The sequence below is a fragment of the Heterocephalus glaber genome, unplaced genomic scaffold (genome assembly GCF_053883595.1).
Source record: "Heterocephalus glaber isolate CG9 unplaced genomic scaffold, H.glaber_assembly_v1.0 deba00001004, whole genome shotgun sequence".
NCBI classification, from domain to species: Eukaryota; Metazoa; Chordata; class Mammalia; order Rodentia; family Bathyergidae; genus Heterocephalus; species Heterocephalus glaber.
Window position 1 is genome coordinate 10,300,965 of NW_028258179.1, and position 23,251 is coordinate 10,324,215.

A 23,251-nucleotide genomic window follows, 5' to 3' on the forward strand; every position below is an offset into this window, starting at 1 on the left:
CCCACCCTGAGGAAAGAGCAGCCGCACAGAGGACACCAGCAGAGCCAGGCTGGAACTGCAGACAGGAAGGCTCCCCAGGGGCTCCCAGCCTCTCTGCTCCCCCCAGATCAACCCCCACCCACCCCATTCTATTCTAGTGTCCCCCAACCTGACAGAACACGGGTCTGGGGCCACCGTGGGCCGACCAACCCCTTGGCTGTCCTCACAGGGCTGGTGCAGGCCTCCTGGTGGCCCATGGTGAGCAGACGCCACCACAGAGGGCTGGGGAGAGGAGCCCCTGCCCTGGACCCAGTGCCTCCATCAGGCGTGGCCCTGCCCCCTGAAGGGCCGACTTCCGGGAGGTGCTGCAGGGACCACCTCACCTCCACGGCACAGCACTTGCACCTCTCCTGCAAGCAGTACGCTACAGGGACACCCGCTACCAGGGAGCCTGGCCTTCCCAGGATGCCAGGACACAGCTCCGCCCATCCAGAGGCGAGCGTCCCAAGGTGAGACTGAAGGAAAGTCTCAGGCACAGCCCTGCCTGCCATCAGACACAGCCAGGCACTGCAGGTGGGTACTGGAGGAGGGCCACGCCCCGAGAGTCAGCCCTCGCTGGGGGGGTCATAGGACCAAGGTCGCCATTACATTCTGCTGGGCACTCCAGAGCCCCATCCCCGTCTCAGGGGGCTTCCTGGTGTCTCCCAGTGGCTGCTGAAGCAGGGCTGGCAAATTCTGGGCAGGGGAACGCCACTCCCTCCTGAGCCCATGGAAAAGCCCCCTTGACAGTGCTCTGCCCTGCCACACCACCGGAGGAGCAGGCAATAGCTCTGGGTGGCTGCCGTGGCCAACACAGCCCAGGTGAGGTGACGCGCCCATCAGCCACAGGTCAGAGACGCCGGGTGCTGGTCCTCAAACTTCGTGTCCCTGAACAAAGAGCACAGATTATGCAGCAGCAGAGTGCACAGCAGCGAAACACACAAGGCCGGACAGAGTCTCCAGGAAAACTGCCTCCACTCTGGCACGCTGATGACAACGATGGGACAAAACAGGACTCCACAACGATAACGAGAAAGGCCAGAGGCTCAGCAAGAAGGGGCTTTCTCTCAGGGGCCTTGTTATTCTGGGCCTGTCCCTGCTGAACACAGGCCACCTTCTCACACCTCTAACCCTCCAGGCACAACCACTCGGCACCAACCGTGTCAGCCTCGGGCACATAGGGCCTCTGCCCCCAGCACCACAAGCCATCCTCCGAAGGACAGCCTGGGACACGCTGCTGACAGACACATGGATTCTTTCCCAGGGTCACCTCAGCTCACAGTGTCCCAGGTCTTAAAACTGAAAGCAACTGCCTTTGGCACGGGCTGCACAACCCAGAAGGTGGCCACTGCAGGCTCTGATGCCACCTGTCAACCGAAGCAGCCTGTTCCCACGCCATGTGGGGCACTGCCCCAGGTGCTGGCTCACCACGCATCAGCTCAGAGGCTCTGGTCTATGGCCCTCAACGTCCTTCCAGCACCCACGGGGCCTCACACAGGCCTTGCAGGCTGAGGCCCTGTCCTCTGCTGAGACGTCCACGTCTGCATGTCACGGGGTAAGGGAGTGTGACTGCACACCACCTCTAGACCCATGAGCGAGCCCTGCCTTGCTCTCCCGCAGACCACCCAGCCTGTACCGCCAAGGTGCACCCACGTGGCCCAGGTGAGCGGGCAGGAAGCACCAATGCTCTCCTGCTCTCACCATCATCATCTAATAGGGCACAGAGCTGGCAGCAGGTCCCTCTGGGACAGAGTGCACAGCGATCCAGACTTGGAAAAGGCCACCTCAATGCAAGAATACTGGCCATGGCCTGGGGACTTCACAGACACAAGCCAAGAGCATGGCCAGACAAGACAGGCCCAGCCATGAGTACACAGGCCACCCTGCAATGTCCCCTCTGACTGCCACCTGCATCTGTCCCCAGACACCATAATCGAAGTCCCTTGCCTACTTAGGGTTCCTACCATCACACAGACCTCTGCTTTTCTCTGGAAACAAAAGTTCTAAGGAAAAATGCTTCTTGGTTTTCACTTTATTTTTCAAAAAGACTGGGGGGTTGGGGCAAAATATCAGGGAGCAGAAGTCACTAGAGGAAACGTCTTAGACAGGTCCCTCTGTCCAACAGGACATAGTGCGCCCTTTCCCTCAGCCAGCGTCTGGGGAATACCTGGGAGGGTCGGGGCCCTGTTCAGATAAGGGCTGTGCCCTGTGAACACGGCCTGGCCCACTGTGACCATGTGGCAGGCATGGAACCCAGGGCGGTCACAGGGGAAGAGCCAGGGACCAGGCTGAGAGCCTGCGATGACAGCCTCCAAGGGTGGGCAGTGAGCCCTAGGCGCTGTGTCTGTCATCACAGGGCGGGGCCTCAGCTTTGGGGTCCCACCTCCCACCCTGGCTTCCCTGCACACAGGGCTCCTCCCTTCACCCGCAAGACCCTGGCTCTCCACTCCTAGCAGCTGCACCCAGGCAGAGCAGGCCAAGCATGACCTCAGGGAATGAGGCCGTCAGGCATGGCCCTGCTGTCTCCTTGGTCTTCCTCCTCCACTGGAGGGCTCCTGTATCTCAAGTTCTCCTTTTTTGGGAACCTGCCTCAGGTAAAAGCTATTCCACACACAAACAGGAAAAAAGCAGACATCTTTGCAGGCTCCTGTGCAGATTTCCAACTTCTGCCTGATTTGAATACTCCCTTATCACTTCCTTCTTCTGTTTCTCAGGAAGGAGCCCCTCTGCGGCCACCTCTCCCACACCTGGGACTCTTTAGAGAAGCGGGCCTCCTCCGCGGGGCGAGCAGGAAGATGTGACACAGGCCCCAGATGCGGGGTAGGGAACACGGGCAGGGCAGCTGGGGAAGCTGCTCCTCTGGCAGGCAGAGAAGCACACCATGGATGAGTGCCACATTCACCAGGGGTGCTGGGGACCGAAGGGAAGGAGGATTATCCGGGTGACCCACCAACTTCACATGGGCAAGGGAGCAGCTGTGAGGGGCTGGGGCCGGGCCGGCCCAGAAAAGGAGGGTCTCCTGCAAGCACTGGGGTCTCACCACAGGTGTGCGAGTCAAGTAAGAAGCACACTGCCTGTCAGGAAAGAGTGCGGACATTCGAGATGCTAGGGATTAGTAAATGAATACTTCTCAAATCTGCTGTGCCCACTCAGCCTCACCTCACCCCGACACCTCTACCAGGCCTCCCACAGTCCCACCCAGCCCCCAGGCCTGCGTCCTGCTCCCAAGGTGAAAGCATGCGCTTCTGGAGAGGGCCCCTCGCCAAGCAGCTCCGCACCAGCTCAAGGCTGCTGTGGCTGGCACGCATCTGCGCCCGGGCACCCCTCCCAGCGCACAGCCTGGCCCAATACTGTCCTCATTCCGGCATCCCCAACAGCCCTGCAGAACCCCAGAGGACCTCCCTCAGGCCTCCTGCAGCCTCGCCCGGACTCGCTCAAAGTCCAAAGACCCTCTGAAGGTCCAGCAAGCAGGCCCTCCTCCACCATAGGTCCCCCAAGAAAGGATGGACAGAACAATGCCGGGAACAAGTCTCAGCACCACGCCGAGGCACCCAGGGGTGGAAGCAGCAGAAGCCAGCTACAGGAGCAGACTGCAGGATCCATGCAGGAGGAGAGGCACGTGCAGACCACAGGCTCCAGCTCATCCTCAGTCAGGGACACCAATGCTCCACTGGTTGGGGTTAGGCATGATAGGAGGGTGGGACTCTGGGACTCGGGCTCAGGGACGCCCATGGGCTGAATCTGGCCTGAGCACTGGGGCCAGGGCTGTATTCATTCAGCCATCGACCATGATCAGCATGGTTACGGCTGGGGCTCTGGACCAAGGTCACAGGAAGAAATCACTCACGGGAGGCGCAAGATGGGCAGTCCTGGGTGGTCACAGTGCCCAAAGGTCTCTTCTCATTACACACACACAAGCGGGCACATGGACACACGTGCACGTTTAATGCTATATAACTAGGACAATATATTATTTGGCACATGATATTAACATTATGTATTTAATATATTGCTATGTTAAGTATTGCTGCTATGTACTAAATCACATTCATATTGACATACGTTGTATTTACGACACATATCACATATTCCAATATATAACATACACACATTTCATATGCATGCATGTATAATTACAGCATTTATAAACATCTGCCTCTTCCCATCTTTTCCTTCAGGGTTAGCAAGTGCTTATGTTCACCATGGGATTGACAATAACCTTGTATTTTATGATAACCACTCACCTTAAAAACAAACAGGATAACTATTTAATGGGTATACAGTTTTGCAAAACAGAAAAGTTCTGGAGGTTGGCTGCATGACCATGTGAACATTTTTAACCACTGAACCGTACCCTTACAAGTGGTTAGGATGGCAAATTTTATGTTGTTTCTTACAACTATTAAACATTCTTTTTAATTTTAAAAACCCAGTCACACACACACAAATTGAATAAATCACCAGATTGTTTAGTCCCATGGATTTCTTCCCCTCTCTGTCCCCACTTCACAGGAGCATGCTGCCTGTCCCTCTCCACTCAGCCTATAAATCCTACTTCAGGAAACAAGGAAAGGCACTAAATTAAACCGCCCCTCACGCAGAGACCACTTCCCACTCCTCTGTGGTCACCATTCAGCAGCAACTCCAGCATTCGAAGGAACAAACACACGCTCCTATCTGAGTGGCAGCAACTGAACGGCAGCATCCCACGCACGACAGGCCCTCCAGGACGTCTCAGTGTATTTACGGCAATCGAGCTGTCAGCAGCCACTGGGTGAGTGCACAGGCTCCGGTGAAGGCACCTGTCCGGCCTGAGTGAGGCGTGCGGCCTTTCCAGTCCTTCCCCGTCACTTCAATGGCAATGCACAGCCAGGGGCTGCCAAGGATTCTGAGCGCGTCTGTTTAGCATATTCTAAAAACGCAATTTACAGTTCAGCAATATCCTTTCTTTTTATGTAGTCACTATAACACAAATATGCCTCTTTGTTATCTCTAACTACATCTGCATGCAAAACACACTCTGGCTGGGAAGATATAAGTTCTGGGGAATTGAAATCCATTTTTCAAATCTGAAAGAGATGGAGAAATGAAAAGAAAGAAAAAAAGAGAGGATAAAGGTACATTTTACCCACATGCAAAAAATGTAAATGAGAGCTGACTTCATTTCCACACCCCCAAACTGGAAATGATGTATGTTACTTGTGCCCAAGTGGTTCCATAATTACTACTTAAGTTCTATGACTGTTCTGTGCGGCAAAATCATCTTTACCAAATGCAGTGTCATTTACTTCTAATGCTGAAGGAAATGCTAGCGTCCTGGACTCAACAACAAGAGGGCGTCACCCCAGCCACTAATGGCACTTCGAGACGCCAAAGTCTTCCTGGTGTGCTGTCCTACAAGCAAGCTACAGAACGTTTAGTAGCAACCCTGGCCTCACGAGATGCTAGTACCAGGCCAACTACACACACACACACACACACATACACACACACACACACACACCTCACCCCCGTGAACCAAAGCAGCCTCCTCCACTGTCACATTTCCCCTGGAGAGGGGGCAGAGCAAGAACCCCTCCAATGGTCAGGACTGAGTGAGACAAGTCACCACCCCAAGTTCTGCCCAACGCACACGCCATCACCAAGATCCGCTTATGGGGCACAGTGCGCCTACAGGGAAGCCAATCACGCAGTGCACGGGCAGCAGCTCTGCTTTACCCAAGAGCACCAGATCCCTGTACTCTCGTCGGAAGTTAACTAGCACAGAATCACACCAACCACGGCAGCTGGCTGCCCAAGCTAGGCAGGGTGCGCACCCACGTAACAGATTAAAATTAGGTACCCTAATTATTAAACTGTCACTGTAAAAGCTGGGAATACCATTTTTAAAAAATGAATAGAATTAATTGATTTTTATTTGCTTGCATTTGTGATACTCAGCCTGTCTTTTATTATCATGGCAGTCATAAAAAAATGCTTCTGCCACATATGCAAATTAAATCATTAGTATTTTTCCCAATTACAGTAACAGCTTATTTGTATTGCTGATCTATTCTCCCAATTTAGTTCCCTTAATATTAATGATCTTGGAAACACTCTAATAGAAAACACCCAGATAACATAAGAGACAAAATTTCCACTATATGGATCATGTCTACACAGGGCCACACAGAGGGCTAAACTCCAGAGCCAGAGGCTCCCCAACCCCTCCCTGGAGGCCCTCAGCAGGGAGAAGCTGCCCAGGCTTCCCCGGGTGGAGCCCGCCCACCCCAGGTGAGAGCACTGCAGCACATGCTCATCTAAAAGCCAGGCCAGGGTGCCTCTGCAGCAGGCGTCACGTATCCCGGCTGGAGGTGGGCTGGGCCTCCCGTCCTGCTGCTTATCTGCCAGCTCCTTGTCCTGGCTCCCCGTCTCCCCGAAGCTCAGAAGACACACTGCTTCCTCACGAGGTCCAATCCCAGCTTCGGCCAAGGAAGTCTCCACGTGGCTGCAGGCCCTGTCTTCTGGTAAAGGGCGGACTCTCGCCAGTAACAAACTTCAACTGGGAGGTCTTGGACTTTTTGGCAAACTGTGAGTTAGGAATCCAATGCTGCCCATGAGGAGACTGAGCCAGGCCTTCAGAACAGATCTGATGGCGCTCAGGCGGGCAGGGGCTGTTTCTAAACCACGTAGCTGGAACAGGAACCCCAAACCTGGCTCCTCCAAGAATCTCAGAGAAATCCACAGTATATATACAGTACACAGGGAAGTGACAAAGACAAGTTCATTTTCTAAACCCAGTGTGCTGAAAGACTGCCTGACCTATCAATCAGGTACAATTGAGCCGGTCTGTTTCGAGGAAAAGAGGGTCCCACAGGGCTACCAACCCAGTAGCTGAAATGTTCCCCGCATGAGCAGGCATTTAGGAGGCAGCGAGACACTGGGAAAATGAAAGAAACAGGTATGAAGTGGAAATGAGAATGCAGACAGGTTGCACTGAGTCCATATCATCCTGCAGAACGCCCAGCACAGTGTTCTCCCTGGGTAGAAGGCCCTGGCCAAGGACAGCAGAGGCACGAGCCAGCAGAAGAGAAGGCAGCTGGGAGATGGAAGCCTCTAGTGGAGGCCCCAAGAGCACCCAGACATGAATCCAGGAGCTTGCTGTGAGACTGCGCGGCAGCTGAGGAGGGTAGAGGGTATGCTCCCCAGACACGGAAAAGGACACCCCATGAGCATCTTTCAGCCTTCTGCCAACACCTGCCTCAAGCCAAGCCGCACTGACACACCCCGCCACCCACAGCCACTTCCCCTGCACCAAGCATTCTGAACCCGGGACCCTGACAGTCTCCAAAGATTCACTATTTCCCAAAAATTACTATCAGAATACTCACAAAAACAATATTTTAACAACACAACAGCTTAAATGAAACTTCCAAATTCATTAATTCATGGACCAACAACCAACAAGGGAGACAGTGAGGGCCCTGCAGAGGACGCCCTGTCCTCTCTGTGCGGGCCGGGCGCTGATGGGAGTGGTCAGTCCAAGGCGCCAGCCAGCCAGGATGCGCAGGACAGCAGGCCGACGTGCCGTGCAGGCTCAGGGGCCCAAGTGCGGACGTCCAGGAAGACAGCTCTGTCCTCCTGCCCCTCTTGACAGCCGCTCACATGCCAGCAGCTCTGCCTGATGCCATCTCCCATGGACTGGCACAGCTGCTGCACAAGGCCCAGCTTCTCTGGGTGGAAAGCTTCTCGCTGGCTCCACTCCAGGCCTTTGAGAGAAATCCTACACCTCAGCCGACTTCAGCCCAGACTCCTTCACACCACAGCATGCAAAGAAAATGCTCTGCCTGCTCAGCATCTGGGGTGCATGGGGATGGCTACTCTATGCAGGAGGCAGCACCCCGCCAGCCACCCCAGGTCTGGAGGAAAGGAGCTTGCAGCCACCCCGCCCAGCTCCTGTCAGCAGGTGTTACCAGAAGGCAGGAGAACGTGGACCAGGGCCAGGGGCACCTGTGCCCCTGAAGGCTCAACCTCCATCCCAGCAGTGTCCTGTACAAGGTGCAATCACTGCCCCAGGGCACACAGCAATGCACCAGCTACCTAAAGCATGCCTCCTCTTGCCCTGCCTCCACGGACCCACTGAGGACTCATGACAGGCCACAGGGCCCCTCACAGTGGCCCATCCAGCAGGACAGGAGGCCCGGGACAGAACATGGTCAGTGCCAAGGAATCTGGGAGGTCCCGATCGTGCATTCTGTTGCTAGAGTCACAAGGGCCGTCTAGCCCACAAAAAGGCCGCTGCAACAGCTCAGTCCTGGCTGCCCCAAAGCAACCTGAGGCAGCAACAAATAGAGGCCTAGGGCAAGGCAAGAGCCCAGGCCTCAGCAACGTGGTCCGACTTGGGAACACAAACCTGGAGGACCCTGAAGGGGAGGCAGAGACTGAGATTTATTCCAGGCAGTAAACGTCTGGGCAGGTGCCATGACCAGCAGGGAGAGAAGGAAGGCTGATAGCACAAGGTAACAGGTGGCAAGACTGGAAGTTGGAATCGGACGCTTGCCTCAAGAAGGGTCAGAGGGTCAGGCCCAAGCCCCAAGGGCACATCTGGGCTCAGTAAAGGTCACAGACACTGGGGGGGGGGGGGGCAGGGAGTTAGAAGGACCTGGGATACTGATCAGAAAACATGGCACAGAGGAACAAAGACCAAGAGAGAGACCACACACATGGGGTTCTGATCACGGGATCATGTGACACATGTTCAAAGCCACCTTGCCGAGAGGATAACCAGTGGAGGGTAAGGTCCCACAGGCGCCCAGGGGTGTCAGCCAGGAGAGGTGCAAGGTCTGGAGAACTGGCTGACCCTAGGCAGGGGCCCACAGACTGATGAGGGTGGAGACCTATAGCCAACCCCTCCTGAGCTGTCCCTGGTTATCTTAGACCAGCCTCCAGGCCCCGAGTACAGAGCACAGGGCACTGGAAAAGGAAGCTCAGGAACACCACTGGCACCAGCTTCATGAGGGACTGCCTGGCTTTCGTCGGTCGGCGCCTGTCCCAGGGTCCTCGCTTTGGTAAGGGCAGCAGCACCTGCAGGCCCTCTGAGCAGTGTCTCCATGCAGAGGAGGAACTGGGTGAGAACAGCACTCCAGAAGCCGGGATTTCATTACCCCAGCCACCACAGGGTGTACCTGAGTTCCAGAAGCCCTGCTGTCCCTCACTGAGTGGCAGGGACTTGAGGTGAGCACCTGCTTGCCTCAGCCACCCAGGAAGCAGGTCCAAGGAGCCAGACCCTCACTCCACACACACTCCAGGGCACAGGGTGGGTATGGGGGGTGCATGCATGTGTACATGCACAGTGTCCACGCATGTCTGTGTGCACACCTGTACACACGCATCTCTGTAGCGTATATAACACATACACTTGTGTGAGCACATACCTGAGTATGTGTGTGCACACGGAGTGGGAGCTTTGCAAGGGGACACAAGGGGACTAGGACAAGTGGCCTGGATGAGGTCACCTGCTGAAGCAGCTGCTGGGCCCACAAGCACCAGTGTGGCCACAGCAGGGCCAGATCATCTTCCTGCACCTGGGCACAAGGTGCCTCCAGCCTCAGCCCTACCAGTCCAGGCTGCCAGTCCTCAGCCCGTCCAGCCATGCCCTACCCAGTGAGAACCTCAGGCCAGCCACCACTAACTCAATGCCAGGACAGCACTCCACCTCCCACTTCAGGAAAAGCTCCTGCACGGGTTGTATAGGTCTGCAGCCCCTGCCTCTCGCTGGCTGGGCAGACAAACTGAGGCTTGGAGAGGATGAGTAAATGCCACAGCTGCTCATGTGCAGCTGTGCGGGGACCCACCCACATGCCCACTTCTAAACAGTTGAGCCCCATACCATTGGGCTTTCCGGCCCAGAAGAGCAGCCTGAATGAGCCCTGCCCTTTCCACCTGGGGAAGAGAGTTCTGTGCATCCCAGCTACCACTAAGGAGGAAAAGGCAGGGGCCGGGGTGGCTGCCAGTTCAAAACCACGACCCTCACCACTGAACTACCCACAAGGGAGCTTCGGCTTTCTCAGTGGTCAGACAGGAGGAAGGGAATCCACTCAGAGGGACAAACAGGTGGCATAAATGACAGCACAGTGCCTGACCCATGGCAGACAAGATGTATGGTAGGTGCAGCTGGCCCACAGGCTGTGAACCCAAGGAAGGCAGCGATGCCCATGCATTTCACGTACGTGGCAGGACTGGGTTGCCAGCTCTTTGTTTGGCTTGATTCTGACAACGATCCTGAGAAAGAGATTCTCACATCCACTCTGCAAACGAGATCGAGGTGAGGGAGGCTGGAAGCTGACCTTCGAGACCTGCCCCACCCTGCAGAGCTGCAAGTCCAGACCCTAGAGGCCCTTGGTCTGATCCCAAGCTCACCTCTTCCAATGCAGCCCTCACCTGCAGGAGGAAGACACAATCTGCAAAAGCGCTGGGCCCTCGCCAGAGACCCTGGGGCCATCCACCTCTGCACAGGGAAGAAGGGCCGCTGTGGGCTGGCTCTCCTCCTGGGCACCCACAGACGACTGGCAGTGCTGGCCCTGGGAGCACAGCCAGAGAGCTGCTGGGTCAGCTGGTCAGCAAGCCTGGCCCCTGGGTCTCAGGGGCCTGGTCCGTCTCCACCCTCCTTCTTGCTCAGATCCCAGCCCTGTACCTCTGCCTCACTGCGTAGCAGTGGTGGGGCTGCATGTCACAGCATCCTCCGCCCCAGAGCACCAACAGTTCACACTGAGACCCTGCACTCCGGGGCCCAGCAGACGCAGGAGTGAAGGATGGCCCTGATGCATTCCATGGCCTCTGCACTTTGCCACCAGCCATTTCAGCCACACGCCCTGTCTCCCAGGGACCAGGATCCACCCAGGAACCTGCCAGAGAACCCCTGCAGGCCATGCTGAGCTCTCTACCCCGGAGGCTTGGAGGGCGCTGGGGGCCTCTGGGATGAGGTCTGTGTAGCTTCCCGGATGAGCCTGGGCACACTGCGCTCACTGGAGGGCTGTTCCGGAACTGCTGCCAAACATCACGAAGCACAGGGCTTCACGGAGGACGCTGGCAGCTGGCTCCCTCCTCCGCACCCACTCCCTTCTCCATCCTTCCAGACAGCAGCAATTTCCACTCTAGGAAGTCAAGTCCCTAGCCAGCCTCCTCTGCCCAGCACCAGCAGAGACTCACCCAGGGCCTCCTCCCAGCCTGCAGAGAACGCTGGATGCACAGGGCCAGGCAACACCAGCCAGGCAAGGAGGTCAAAACGTCCTGCTGGGGACTCAACCAGATCTGCCTCAACACCCCAGAGCTATGAAAAACCAAGTGTCCACACCTGTACACACAAGCAACTGGACCCCCACTGGCAGAATCCGTATGCTCCAAAGCAGCTTTGCCCACAACCTGAGGCCACCCAAGGAGCCCTGGGGAGAAGAAAGACAAGTCCCACCGCCGGCCTCTTCTGTTCCGGCTCTGCCCCACCTCAGCAAATGGATGTTGAAAACCTAGCTTCACAGCACACACGTTTGCGTGAAGGAAGATGCTGCCCTTTGGGGAAAGACTTAGGGGACATGCTGCCCACCACCGATGGCTAATTTCAACTCATAAGCTCTGGGAGGTGAGCTGGATGCTCCTCATCAGGCCCGACCCAGCCCACAGCTCACTGCCACCACTGTGGAGGCGGCCGCCCAGCAGCCCGAGGGACCCATTGGGCAGCACTGCCCCGGAGATCTTGCGGGGAACAAAGACAGGCCAGACCGTGCAGGTCAGCTGCTGCTTCGGCTGAGTGGCGACCAGCAGACATCAGGGCCACTGCAAACATGCCTAGCAGTGAGTAGGGGTGTGAGGAAACCACCTGTACGGAGAAGGTGCTGCCAGTAGACCAAAGTCAACCCAGGAGCCCCAGGGACATTTCCAACTGAAAGGCCAAGGAAAGAATTAGGACAGAGCCCTCGGGCTGCAGAGGGGCTCCCAAAGAATGGGGACGATGACCACCTGTTACCCTCTTTCCACTGCACATCCTAAGTGAATTCTCCAGCAGTCCACTGCGGCACCTCCCGACCACTGGCCATGGCTCCCTTTAAGGACTCAATGGGGCCAAGGCCACCCTCTTGCTTATGCTGTAACGCTGGCTAATTACCCTGGTGGCCAGCTCCACCTCCCCCAGAGCTCCACGGCCCAAAGCTGGAATGGAGAGCACAGGACTCAAGGAGGTCACGGGACTCAAACATGAGTTCTGAGGTAAGCAGTCCTCGGGGTCCCCCAGGCCGTGGGGAGACCAGGCCCGTGACACAGTGCCGGCAGGGATGGCCCTCCGGTGGTGTTAGGCTGCGGTGCACAGAATGACAGTGGAAAGCTGGCTCCGTCCCCTCCAGAAGCTCCCCGCAAGCTTCAATCCCACACAGGCTCTCTCAGGGTCCAGGGGAGCAGTGTCCCCCAAGGGGAACCGAGCTCCTCTGGCTCCTGCTGCGCACACGGAGCCCTCCATGGTGGCACCACAACTCAGGCACATGCTTTGGAGGATGAGCCACGCCACAGGCCCTCTGGGGCCCCAGGTGCACTGGAAAGCACCGGCCTGACATTCCCAGGGACTGGTAGTTTGCCTGCCAGGTCTTGGCAGACACAAGGTGACTGCACAGGTGCAGCGGTCCTTCACGGGGACAGGTCCCCTCCAGCCAGCAAGCACAGCTCCTCCCCCACTCCAGCCTTGGCGCCCTGCGGGCAGGGCTACCACCTGGCCACAATGGCCTGTTCACCCTGCTGCAGCCCCACCACGGCGGCTCTGGCTCAAAAGGCCACGCTCACCTGCCCTCCCCTGCCCGCCCCCCTCATCCGGCCTGGCTCCCTCAGCCTCTGACCACTGAGCCCCCTGGCCAGCCCAGCCCCCCAGCACTGCACGCCTCCCACATGGCCCTGATCCTCCCACACGGCCTCGTGTGCACCTGTGTGTCTCTGCCTCTTCCTCTCCTGGTCCCCACTAACACCCAAGCGTCTTGCGGACAGAAGCGAGCTCCTGGGTTACTGAGCCCCCGCTGCATCGGCCACAGCAGGTGTTCAACTGAGTCCTGTCTCACGTGAATCCTGGTACCTGGGCTTGGATGCAGAATGAAGATTTGTAAAACAATAACTGATCAACTAAAACTATTCAGGAAATTCAGTCACAAGGAACCCCCCCCCCCGACACCAAAGAGAGACCAAGGGTGTGGGGACCACAAAAGCTCTGCCGTTCCCTTAAGGGCCGCTCCAGCAAACAGCAGCCCATAAACCCAGTGAGAGCCATTCCGGAGGGAAACTGCAACTCCATCACCAATGGAACAACACTCCCACTTGGAATGCTGGTTCAGGCTCTCGGGCCATAAGAAACGATTTATTGTCTCAAGCTTAAACATCAATCCAACAAAAGCACTTGACTCACACAAATGGATACTTCATAAACAGTAGTAAACTAACAAAGCCTAACACTCCCTTTTTCAAACACAGCAGATTCCAAAATGTTTATATATGCAGCCATATTAAGGTATCATATTAAAATCACAAGGCCAAAAAGAAATGACCAAATGATATCATTAATTCCAGATTGAAACAGGGCAATGTCTTTAACAAGAGCAGCGGCTGGCCGCCTTGAACACCGCGCCGACCTGCCTGGAGGCGGAGCTATGCTCCCTGGCCTTGGCCCCGGCACAAGGGCCCCATCTGCCACTAGGCAGCTGTGTGGAAGGTCCCTCCCTCTCTTCGCGAGGCACCACAGAATCCACTCCACTCGTATTTATGCATCTACTTAAAAGCAAGTAATCTCGGGCTGGGGATGTAGCTCAGTGGTGCCGCCGCCTGTCTCACAAGCGTAAGATCCTGAGTTCGATGCCCAGTACCAAAAAAAAAAAAATCCAGTAATGTCTAAAATCAGGACCAAGAAGTTTTCAAATTCGGGAGGAGGGTTAGGAAACAGGCAGTTCCAGGGCATGGGAAGAGCCCACAGAGGCACTGCAGGAGTGGGGGCCTCGCCCACACCCCACTGCCAGGGTCCACCCTGTGTCGGACATTCACTCATGGAGTGCCTATCCTGACAGATGTGGAGTACACGGCAGGCAGGAGGCTCTTGGGCCTACCGACTCTGGAGCCTTTAGCTAGCATAGAGATGACATTCAACAATTAATGTCGCAATGAGCTACTGAAATTGCACAACTGGGGATCCTGTTAGGAAGGACCAAGAGAGACGTTATGGTAAAGACGAGCAGGTGACCAGGCATGCGCTTGAACCAAGGAGTTAGGCAAGACCGAGGTAAAGAGAGGTAGTCCACAACAGGGAGCAGTGTGTGCAAAGCCCTGGGGCCATCCGGGACCGAGAGACAGCAAGGAAGCAAAGCAGTGAGGGAGCTGAAGCACAACAAAAAGGGCGAGCACCCTCAGGTGAGGCTGGAAAGCCACAGGCTAAGATTAGGCAAGCCTCTGGGGTCCTGGGGATACAAAGAACAAGGGGAGGCGGGGACTTCGGAAACAGCTCCAGAGTGAGCTGTACCACAGCTGCCCAGACCCACGAGGCCAGCCCCACCCTGGAGAGCTTACAATGGACTCTGAGCAACAAATACCCCCAGTTCTTTGGAGGCTAAGCCTATTTCACCTTCCCAAGGACTCCGTTCTTCTCCTTTGTAAATAATGAGGTTGAAGAGTATTTTCCCCTGGTGGAGACATCAACTTTTAAAAAAACTAACTCATGCTTACTGCAGAAGTGTGTACACAATACCAACTGCACAAAATGACAATGAGAGTCTCCTCTGCCCCGTGTCCCTGACTCCTGGATGGCCTGCACGCTGCCCTGGGCCCACTTTTCCCATAACATCTGCATGCTTCTGCTGCTCTGCGTGGGAGACGCCGCAGTATGGGCGCACTGTGTAACTGTCACGTATTGCTCGTATAAATGACCTAGCCTAACACTGCACGTGCCTGGCTGGCAATGCACTTATTAGTCTTCCCTTGGACTATTCCGAAGTGCAGAATGCTGGGACAAGGGCAACAATCCATAACAATGTGATGCAAAACTGTTCTGGACAGTGATTAAGCAATTATTAAATTTGATATAATAATACACATAGGTCTCTCCAGGGAGAAAGTAATAAGTAGCAGCCAAAATTTATATTGTGCTTACCAAGTGCCAGGCCCTATTCCAAGCAACTTCCATATACTGACTTATTTAAACCTTGCAAAAGCCTTGTAAGATAGGAATCTTTGTTACCACCAGCAATAGGTCTTATCACAGTAATACCATAGGCATAAACGGAGTCTCTTTCAAGCTGACTTTATCAGTAAATTCCATCTTTTCTCTTATTAGCCATGGAGATTCACATATCTACAGGCTTTCATTATCCTACAATAAGAAAGCTCATACTTTTATTATTGGTTTGCAAAAGCTCTTTACATACTGACTATTAAGCTCACAAAGACATAGGTTATATTTTTTTCCTCACTATCCCTGACCTTGCTTATGGTACAGGGTGAGGGTAGAACCCAGGGCCTTGCACATTTTAGGGGAGCACTCTAACCACTAAAGTACATCCCAGCCTTACTAGAGAGTTTTCTTTTAAATTTTGTATGCTGCTAAATCTGCCAATATTTTCTCTAAGGCTTCTAACTTGGTTTTAGAATAAGCATGCATTAACTCAGTAGTTCTTCAAAGTTCTTCAAATATGTTCTTCCAACAAAACCTTCCAAGGGTGACTGACAGATGAAACTGCAAGCCCTGAGCAGCTCTGGGTGAAAGAGGCAGAGCCTGGGACGCTCCCACTGCACCGACCTGTCTCCAGACGGCCTGGGGCTTTCCTGGGGAAAAGTCTGAGAGTGGACTGGGCAACCACCCTGTGCCTACCACCGGCGGGCGGGGCAAGTGCCCCAGTGAGCCACACCCAGCCCAGGGCTGTCAGGGCGCCTCCAGTCCGCCCAGGCCACACACATCACCATGAGGCCAGTTCCTTCCCGGACCCTTCACAGCACAGTGCTGACCCTGAGACCTCCAGGGACAGTCAACAACACACTGCACCCGGACAGCACTTCACCTGCACACTGAGACCAGCCTTGGCCCAGAGGCAGCCGGGAAGACAGGAATCAGCCTCTGGGACACAGCAAGGGGGAGCCAGCCACCCCATTCGCATTCCCCTCTGAAGCCTGGGCTGCACGGAAGGGTAACTGAGACCCAGACAGCCAGTGCTGAAACGTCCGGATGTGGCGCCAATCAGGTGCTCATCATTTGCCTGGTTCACACAACTGCTCATCTGCAGTACTACAGTCCCTGCTCCAGGAAAGGCTTTCTGATTTCCACAGGGGCTGGCACAGGAGCCACTCAGGGGCCACACAGCACAGCACAGCACAGCACAGCACAGCGCAGGGCAGGGCACCGACCTGGCCCACGCCTGTGGGGCAGGGTCTCCATGGAGGCCATCTGTGTGCCACCCTGGACCCGCCTTCCAGGAAGTGAGGTGGCGGCATGGCAGGGAGTGACAGCGAGGCTATAAGGGGCTGCAGCTGCCACAGCCCCCGTGCTGCCCCCAGTAGGACCCACCCTTCTCACTCACCAGGCTGGAGAACAAAGCTGGCTCAGTGGTACTCATCGCCAGTCAGTCCTGTAAGACCGAGTCCAGGTCTGTCCAGGCACGGGCCTCTCGGGACGTGAACAACAGGCGCTGTACCCTCCTCTAAGGTGGGGCCAAATGCCCAGAGCCCACTGCACCACAGGGCATGTGCTGGCCACCCAAGATGGAGACAAAACTCCTCCAACATCTACCTTTCCTGATCCCCGCACAGGAGGCCGTGGGTTAGCACCAAAGGGCCAGGGACTCATCTGTGGGCATTCTCCCCAGCCCGGGCTGGCCCTCGACTGTCCCGGGGCCCTGAGCCTCACCACAGTGGGCACCCACCGCCTCCCAGGGGCACAGCTGTCTCTCCTTTTCTGCATCTCCCTCGCTCACGCCACCAGGTATTAATGCATTACTCATGGCAACTTTGGACCTCTGAAAGCCCAGCCGTTTCCAAGAGAACGGTGTGGACGAGTTCCACAGGAGTGATGAAACTTCTCTTCTGCTCTGGCAATTAGGACGGCAAAGTCGCCTTTCCTTTGGTGCCACCCCCAACATCAAAGGATCAGAATTCAAAGCCATTCATGCTGCATTGAAACCTCACAATGAAGCTGGAAAATGGAAGTCGATTACTGGGCATAAATATGCAGTAGTTAGAAGGAAAGAGTTCTAATGAAATTAAACTGCAGCAGCCCCACAATATGTGGAAACTTCCAGCACCAGAGTTCTGCTGGCAGACATGGAGAGGGGCATCTCCTAAAACACGTTTCTGACCTCTCAAGACAAGCACGGCAGCTAGGCTGCATGCAGCCTGGGTGCCATGTTGTCTGGTCCACCTCGGCCACGGCAGCCCCCCGCCTCCAAGAACGTGGCGTTGGGGGCTCTCACTCTGCAAGGCTGTGAAGCTGCTGACCACAGAACATGCTCCATCTGTGGCCACTTCAGCACATGTGTCTTTGGTCCTGGCCTTCCAGGCCTCTGCACAGTCCGGTCATCTTGCCTCTGCCCATCCAGGGATCCCACCACCCTCAGGGGCACTCTGCCACCAGCTCCCCTTGCAGGAATAAGCAAGAACCCTAAAGAAGGCAGTGTTCCATCTGCCTGCCAGCAAACCCTGCCTCTTTTCTGATTGATTACTGTTCTCTTTAGAAAGGTATTTGATCTTTAAAAACCGAACAGAGCACAGACTATAGAAGTCTCACAATGTGTCGGGGTGTGTTTTTAAGGCATGAAAATACTCCCCTCCCACACAAACCAGAGTTCTTCTGGGGAAAAGATGCCATGGATCCCAGGGAGTAGAATATCTGGGAAAGCTGATCAGTCTTAAAAATAGATAACTGAACACAGACTAGAATTCGCAGGGGTACCTGAAAAAATATTACATCTCACAGATTTTTGATATCCAAAACTCCATTCTGGTGAAACTTCTAACTGGGTGGCATTTTGCATTTCCAATTATAATAGAGTAATTGTGTTGCCATAGCGACTGCCAAATTCTGCAATAACTTTTGTTGCCTTGTAACTGCTGTAGTGTATATTTGTGTACAAGCAGCTGAGTTTTCTTAATTCGACCTCCCTCCCTCTTCCCAACCACCACCAGCGGCAGCAGCAACACCACCCTCACCTATCCTGGATGGACTCTGAAACCACCACACCAGCTTTCATTAGGCCGTCCCTGAATAAAGCACGGAATTATCAGAAGCAATTAAAACTCCAGGCAACCGCGATCCTATTACCCAAGAAAAAGCGAAACCAGGTCAAGGTGCAAGCCGCCAGTATCCCCCAGACCCGCCGGGGCGCAGGGCCAGGGCTGTTTACAGGTTTACTCCCAGGCCTTAAAAGCTTAGGTGGTTTGTGGGAACGAGAGAAAAGCCTGAGTAGAGAAAAGCGGGCAGGCGAAGTGACTACATAGGCCTTTCCTCCCTCCCGGCAGGCGCGCTGCTCTCAGCAAGCAATTAGGTAGGTCTCTACAGTAATGCAATTAGGATTTAGTTAAGAAAGTCATTACTTCTAAAATAAGTTTAATTTCTGCAACGCTTTATTTGAAAATTGTGTCACAGCAGGTCAATTTACAGCATGCAATAAAGAAAACACTCCCTATCAGCTGCTGCAAGTTATTACAGATTTTCGACGTGCATTAAATGAGTGCACCCGGCCTTTCCAACGGACAGCGCGACCTCCAGCTACAACCGTGTCACCCAATTTCGCGTTCAAGGTAAACACCGGATCGCCGGCGCAGGGCTGGCGGCGTCTCCGCAAGGCCGGTCGGGCCCCGCCGCCGGGCAGCACCGGGCCGGGCCCTCGCCCCAGGCCGCCCCCGCCGGCCTCCGCTGCGGGAGGGGCGTTTTCTGCGAACTCACAGCGTCTGACAAAGTTACATAAACGGCCGCCCGCGCCCCGCCCGCCGCCCGCGCCCACCTGCCCGCCCGCCGCCCGCCCGCGCAGGCCGTCCACGCCCGGGCCGCGGGCCACGCCGGACGGGGGCGGCGTCCACCTGCCGGGCGGCGCAGCTTACCGGGCGGCGGGCTGCGCTAGCCCTGCTCCGGCGCTCCGAGCCGCATCTCCTCAGCCTGCGCCGCCACCGTCGGCGGGCGAGCGGGCTCGGGCGGCGACGGCGACAGCGGCCGCGCGGGGCGGCCGGGCGTGAGGCGGCGCGGTGGCGGCGGCGGCTGCGCGGGCAGGCGGGCGCGCGGGCTCGGGCTCGGGCGGCGACGAGGACGGTGCTCCGCGGCGGCGGCCCCACAACCTCCCCTCCTCATTCACAAAAAATTGACCCACGTTGAACCATGATGCTGCTCCCCCCTCCGGTGCCGAGCCGCGCGGGGATAGGCCGTGCCCGACGCCCGTCAGCCTCCCAGACCCCGCCCCCCCGCCGGCGCCCCGCCAGCCATTGGCCGCGGGGGCCTTGCGTCACCTCCCCTTGCGGACCCCGCCTCCCGACTAGTTTCTAATGAAGAGCGCGTCAATTACGGCTCGGCCCCGCCCCTGCCCACCTCCCCGAGCGCTCGACCGCCCTTCCATTGGTTCGCAGGGGTCTACTCCCGCCCCATGGCCGCCCAACAGCCGGACTGACGCCACGGGAGCCGCAGAGAAGCTCCGCCTCCGCCCGCCTCCCCGCACACGTCCCGGATCCCATTGGGCCCCAGCGCTGTCAATTCTGGGGGCGGGGAATACCGGAGGACTCTCCCGGCGCCAGAGCCCGGCGCTTCGCGGTGGAGAAAGCAGACGGAGACGGGGCGGGTACAGGCTGGAAGCCGGGCTCCGGCCAAGGCCAGGCCCGCTCGGTAGCCCGGGGCAATGCCAGCCTTCAGCCCTGTGTGCCTGCGCGCCTTGTTCGCGCTCGGAGGTCGCGCAGCGGGCTCAGGCTGAGACAGGAGGCCGGTCAGGCCCAGCAGCAGCCTCCATCTTGGACTCGGGCACGGGTCACGTGGATTGCGTGCCGGGGACGCAGGGCGGCAGCGCGAGTACGCAGGCGCGGCGAGCCCCGCCCTGCCCCGCGGCGGGCGCGCGGCCCGGGTTTGTGAGGAGAGCTTTCTGGCTGGGCGGAGGGCTGGGCCGGCTGCGCCTGCCTTGCCCTTCCCTGTGAGCAGCCTGGCAGACGTGGGACAAGCTCACCCGCTGGGAGCACAGCGAGGGTGCAGGTTCCTGGCGGACCGTGCTAGGCCCTGTGCCAGCCCGGGCTCCGCGCCTTTGTTGCCGCCCGTGCGGGAGGAGAGTGGATGCGCATCTGCAGGCCACCCGCCTGGCTGCCCAGGGCCCTGTGTGCCCCTCGGGAGCGTGGCATGACTTCCCAGGGTTTCGGAGTCACGTGTTCCAGGAAGCATCAGCACTCTTGGCCTCTGCGACAGTGGCTGGGATATCAGGCGGCAGGGACGTGCAGGTCATGCCCTTTAGGATTTGAACAGAGATTCTATTTAATAACGTTCTTGACCGGTGACTCCAAGGAAAGCCGGACCTATGTGGGTACAAAGAGTTTGCAAAACAAAATATGCTACTTGACATTATTTTGAATATCAAAATAATAAGTAATGATCAAAAAACTTGCTTGTAAGAAATCCTCTGCTAGAGATCAACATTGAAGCCGAAGGATGAACCGCAGAATTTTAAAACGAGAAAGCTGAAGATGACCACAATTAAGGAATAGTCATGCTGGCTACTGATGGGAAATGTACACTATCAGCTTTCAGGTAAAATGAAGCAAGAGCAGCAGCCAGCTAACATTTAGACGATAAAAATCAAGGTTCGTTCATCAGAGTTATCTAAAAATACAGACTATAAAATCCTGCACATAAATCGTCTGAAATTGGCTTTACAAGAAGTTAGAGACATGCCTGAGCAAAAAGGTCATAGAGAATATAATCCTAGGTGGAATTAATGTAAAAGGTAGAGTTTGACCTCACCTGAAGTCCTCAGAGGCCCTGCAGGAAAGTGAGGCACCTGTGAATGACTGCAAGAACTCCACCTGCCTTTTCTAGAGAGGAAAGACTCAGGGGCCTGGGCAGATGTCTGTCAGAGCTGTCCACCACCAGTGCAGAGGAGGCCCCTGCATCAGAGGCTCTCTACTGTTGAGAGCAGAGCATAAAAGAACAGCCAGAGTTACAGCCCCAATTCCAGGGAACACGGACCTGGGGCTTCATACGGGGCACTTCACACAGTATCTATCAGTCTTAAAGAAGATGAGTCCGGGTGTTAGAGGAGCCAGTCCTTGGAGCAGAAATTAAGCAGTCCCAAAGACTCAAAATCTACAATTAGAAGTCCAGCAAAATGGCCAATTATTTTATAAATAACTCTACAATAACAATACTGAGCGTTGAACAAGAGGTAGGCATTGGGCTAAGTGCTTTACATGCATTAGAGCACAGGATGGAAATCCTCAACGTTAGCCAGAGAACACCTTACACAACTGAATGTGACTGAGTCCGCATTAGAACTTCTTGAGAATTGATCAAATTGAATAGTTTATTTGGAAGAATAAACACTTGAGCAGTCGAAACAGTAATGAGGAAGAAACTTCCAGAAAATAGAATTATCTACCTCTAAAATGAAAACGTGATACTGGCCTCCATGGATGGAAAAGAATACAAAGTAAAGAAACAGCCATACGGAAGTGTGAAAACTCGAGGCTGGTATCTAGCCAGCATATGCACAGTCGGCTGTTCCAGCTGTTGTTGGTGGGCAGCCTTCCAAGCTGGCCAGGGCCTGTGCCACACCAGTTGTTTACTATTTTTAATATCACCCCTGTGAGGACTTAACATATAATACAGTGGCTTTGCAAGTCAGAATATGCAGTGGGTGACCACCTGCTCATCATTTGGAGGGAAAGGAGTAATGTTGAATCTCTGCCTTGTCAAATGAAGTAAAGATTTAACTGTTTAGAAAAACAAAAACTGGACTTTCCTGTTTGTCTGTAGAATAGAAAGAATACCATCAATAATAAAGGGAAATAATTTGACTTTAAAATTTGAGTATTACAATGTTCAATAACTATCAGTGGAAAAATGGATAACCCACAATTGTGGAATAAATATAAGGGAATACTACTCAGCAATAAAAAAGTGAACTTACTGATGAATGAATGTCAGAAGCATCATAATGAAGTCAGGAGAGGCACTGTGACTCATTAACATGAAACTCAGGAACCAATAACCCGAGAGAACAGAAGTCCAGTGAGTGGTTCCCTGGTGGATGGGCAGAGAGTTGATGGGGAGAACACAGTAGCTTTCTGGAGTGAAGAAAGTGATGCTTCTCTGGGCTGGAGTGTAGATTGCACAGGGATAAACACCTATCAGAACTCTTTTAAAAGCTGTGCCTTTCTCAAGGAGAGTTTACTTCAAAAAAAAAAAAAATGTGGAGGCACTCGTGGCCCCAGTATGGAAAGGAGGAAGAACTATTTGTTCATCAGATCACAGATGAAAATGGGAGCAGCATTTGCATCATGTTTCACAAAGGCTGATCTCAGGTAAGAGAGCTTTCAAAGCTGAGAGACAAAGATGAGCATTCCAGAAACAAAATGGGCAGAAGCAAGGACATGAAAACACAAAGAAGGAACACAACAGTAAACACAGCAGAATGTTCTCTGCCTTAATAACAGCAGAAAATGCAATGTGAGGAAATAAACGCCACCACACATTAACTGAGTGTCAACTGACAAACTTTTATTAGATAGTTACTTAACTATGCACACAAAAGCTTAAAAATTTGCATTCTTCCACCTATTGATTGCAATTCTAGAGCTTCATTCTAAAGTATATGGGTGTTGATGCTTTTAGCTAAAGGGGTCACCAAAAGAAATGGTTGCTTGGAATGAATATATAAATACAGGGGATTTTATGTCAAAGAAAGAAATTGACTATAACAAACGGCAACTCTACAAAACTTCATTACAATATAATTTTTACAAATAACACAAAAGAGATGAGAAAAGATACACACAAGAATGTTCTCGTGGTTTCTTCTGAGTGTTTGGAGATGGGAGATCACCGGCCCCTTGCTTGCTAGCTGCGTTTTCTGAACGCTGCAGTGACGTCTTGCTTTGTAACAAGGGCTGAGCGTGAGGGAGGGTGACTCGAGGCTCATCTCACACCCTGGGCTGCCTCCAGCCTCATCTAGATGCTTCTGACCTGTGCCCTCCAAGGCTCTCTCCCAAAGCCCTCTTCAGCCAAGGCTCAACCAGG

General features: G+C 54.7%; 1 protein-coding gene across 8 annotated transcripts in view; it reads right to left on the reverse strand.

Annotated features, from left to right (window-relative positions):
* Window positions 1-22,988, reverse strand: part of Hdac4 (histone deacetylase 4) — a 258,092-nt gene extending 235,104 nt beyond the window's left edge. For 6 of the 8 annotated variants that reach the window (XM_087209562.1, XM_087209560.1, XM_087209561.1 and 3 more), the window contains exon 1: window positions 19,093-19,349. The gene's annotated coding sequence lies outside the window, so the exon portion shown is untranslated. The other 2 variants (XM_004868416.4, XM_021247427.2) reach the window with 2 other exon arrangements.
* Between the last annotated feature and the right edge of the window lie 263 nt (window positions 22,989-23,251).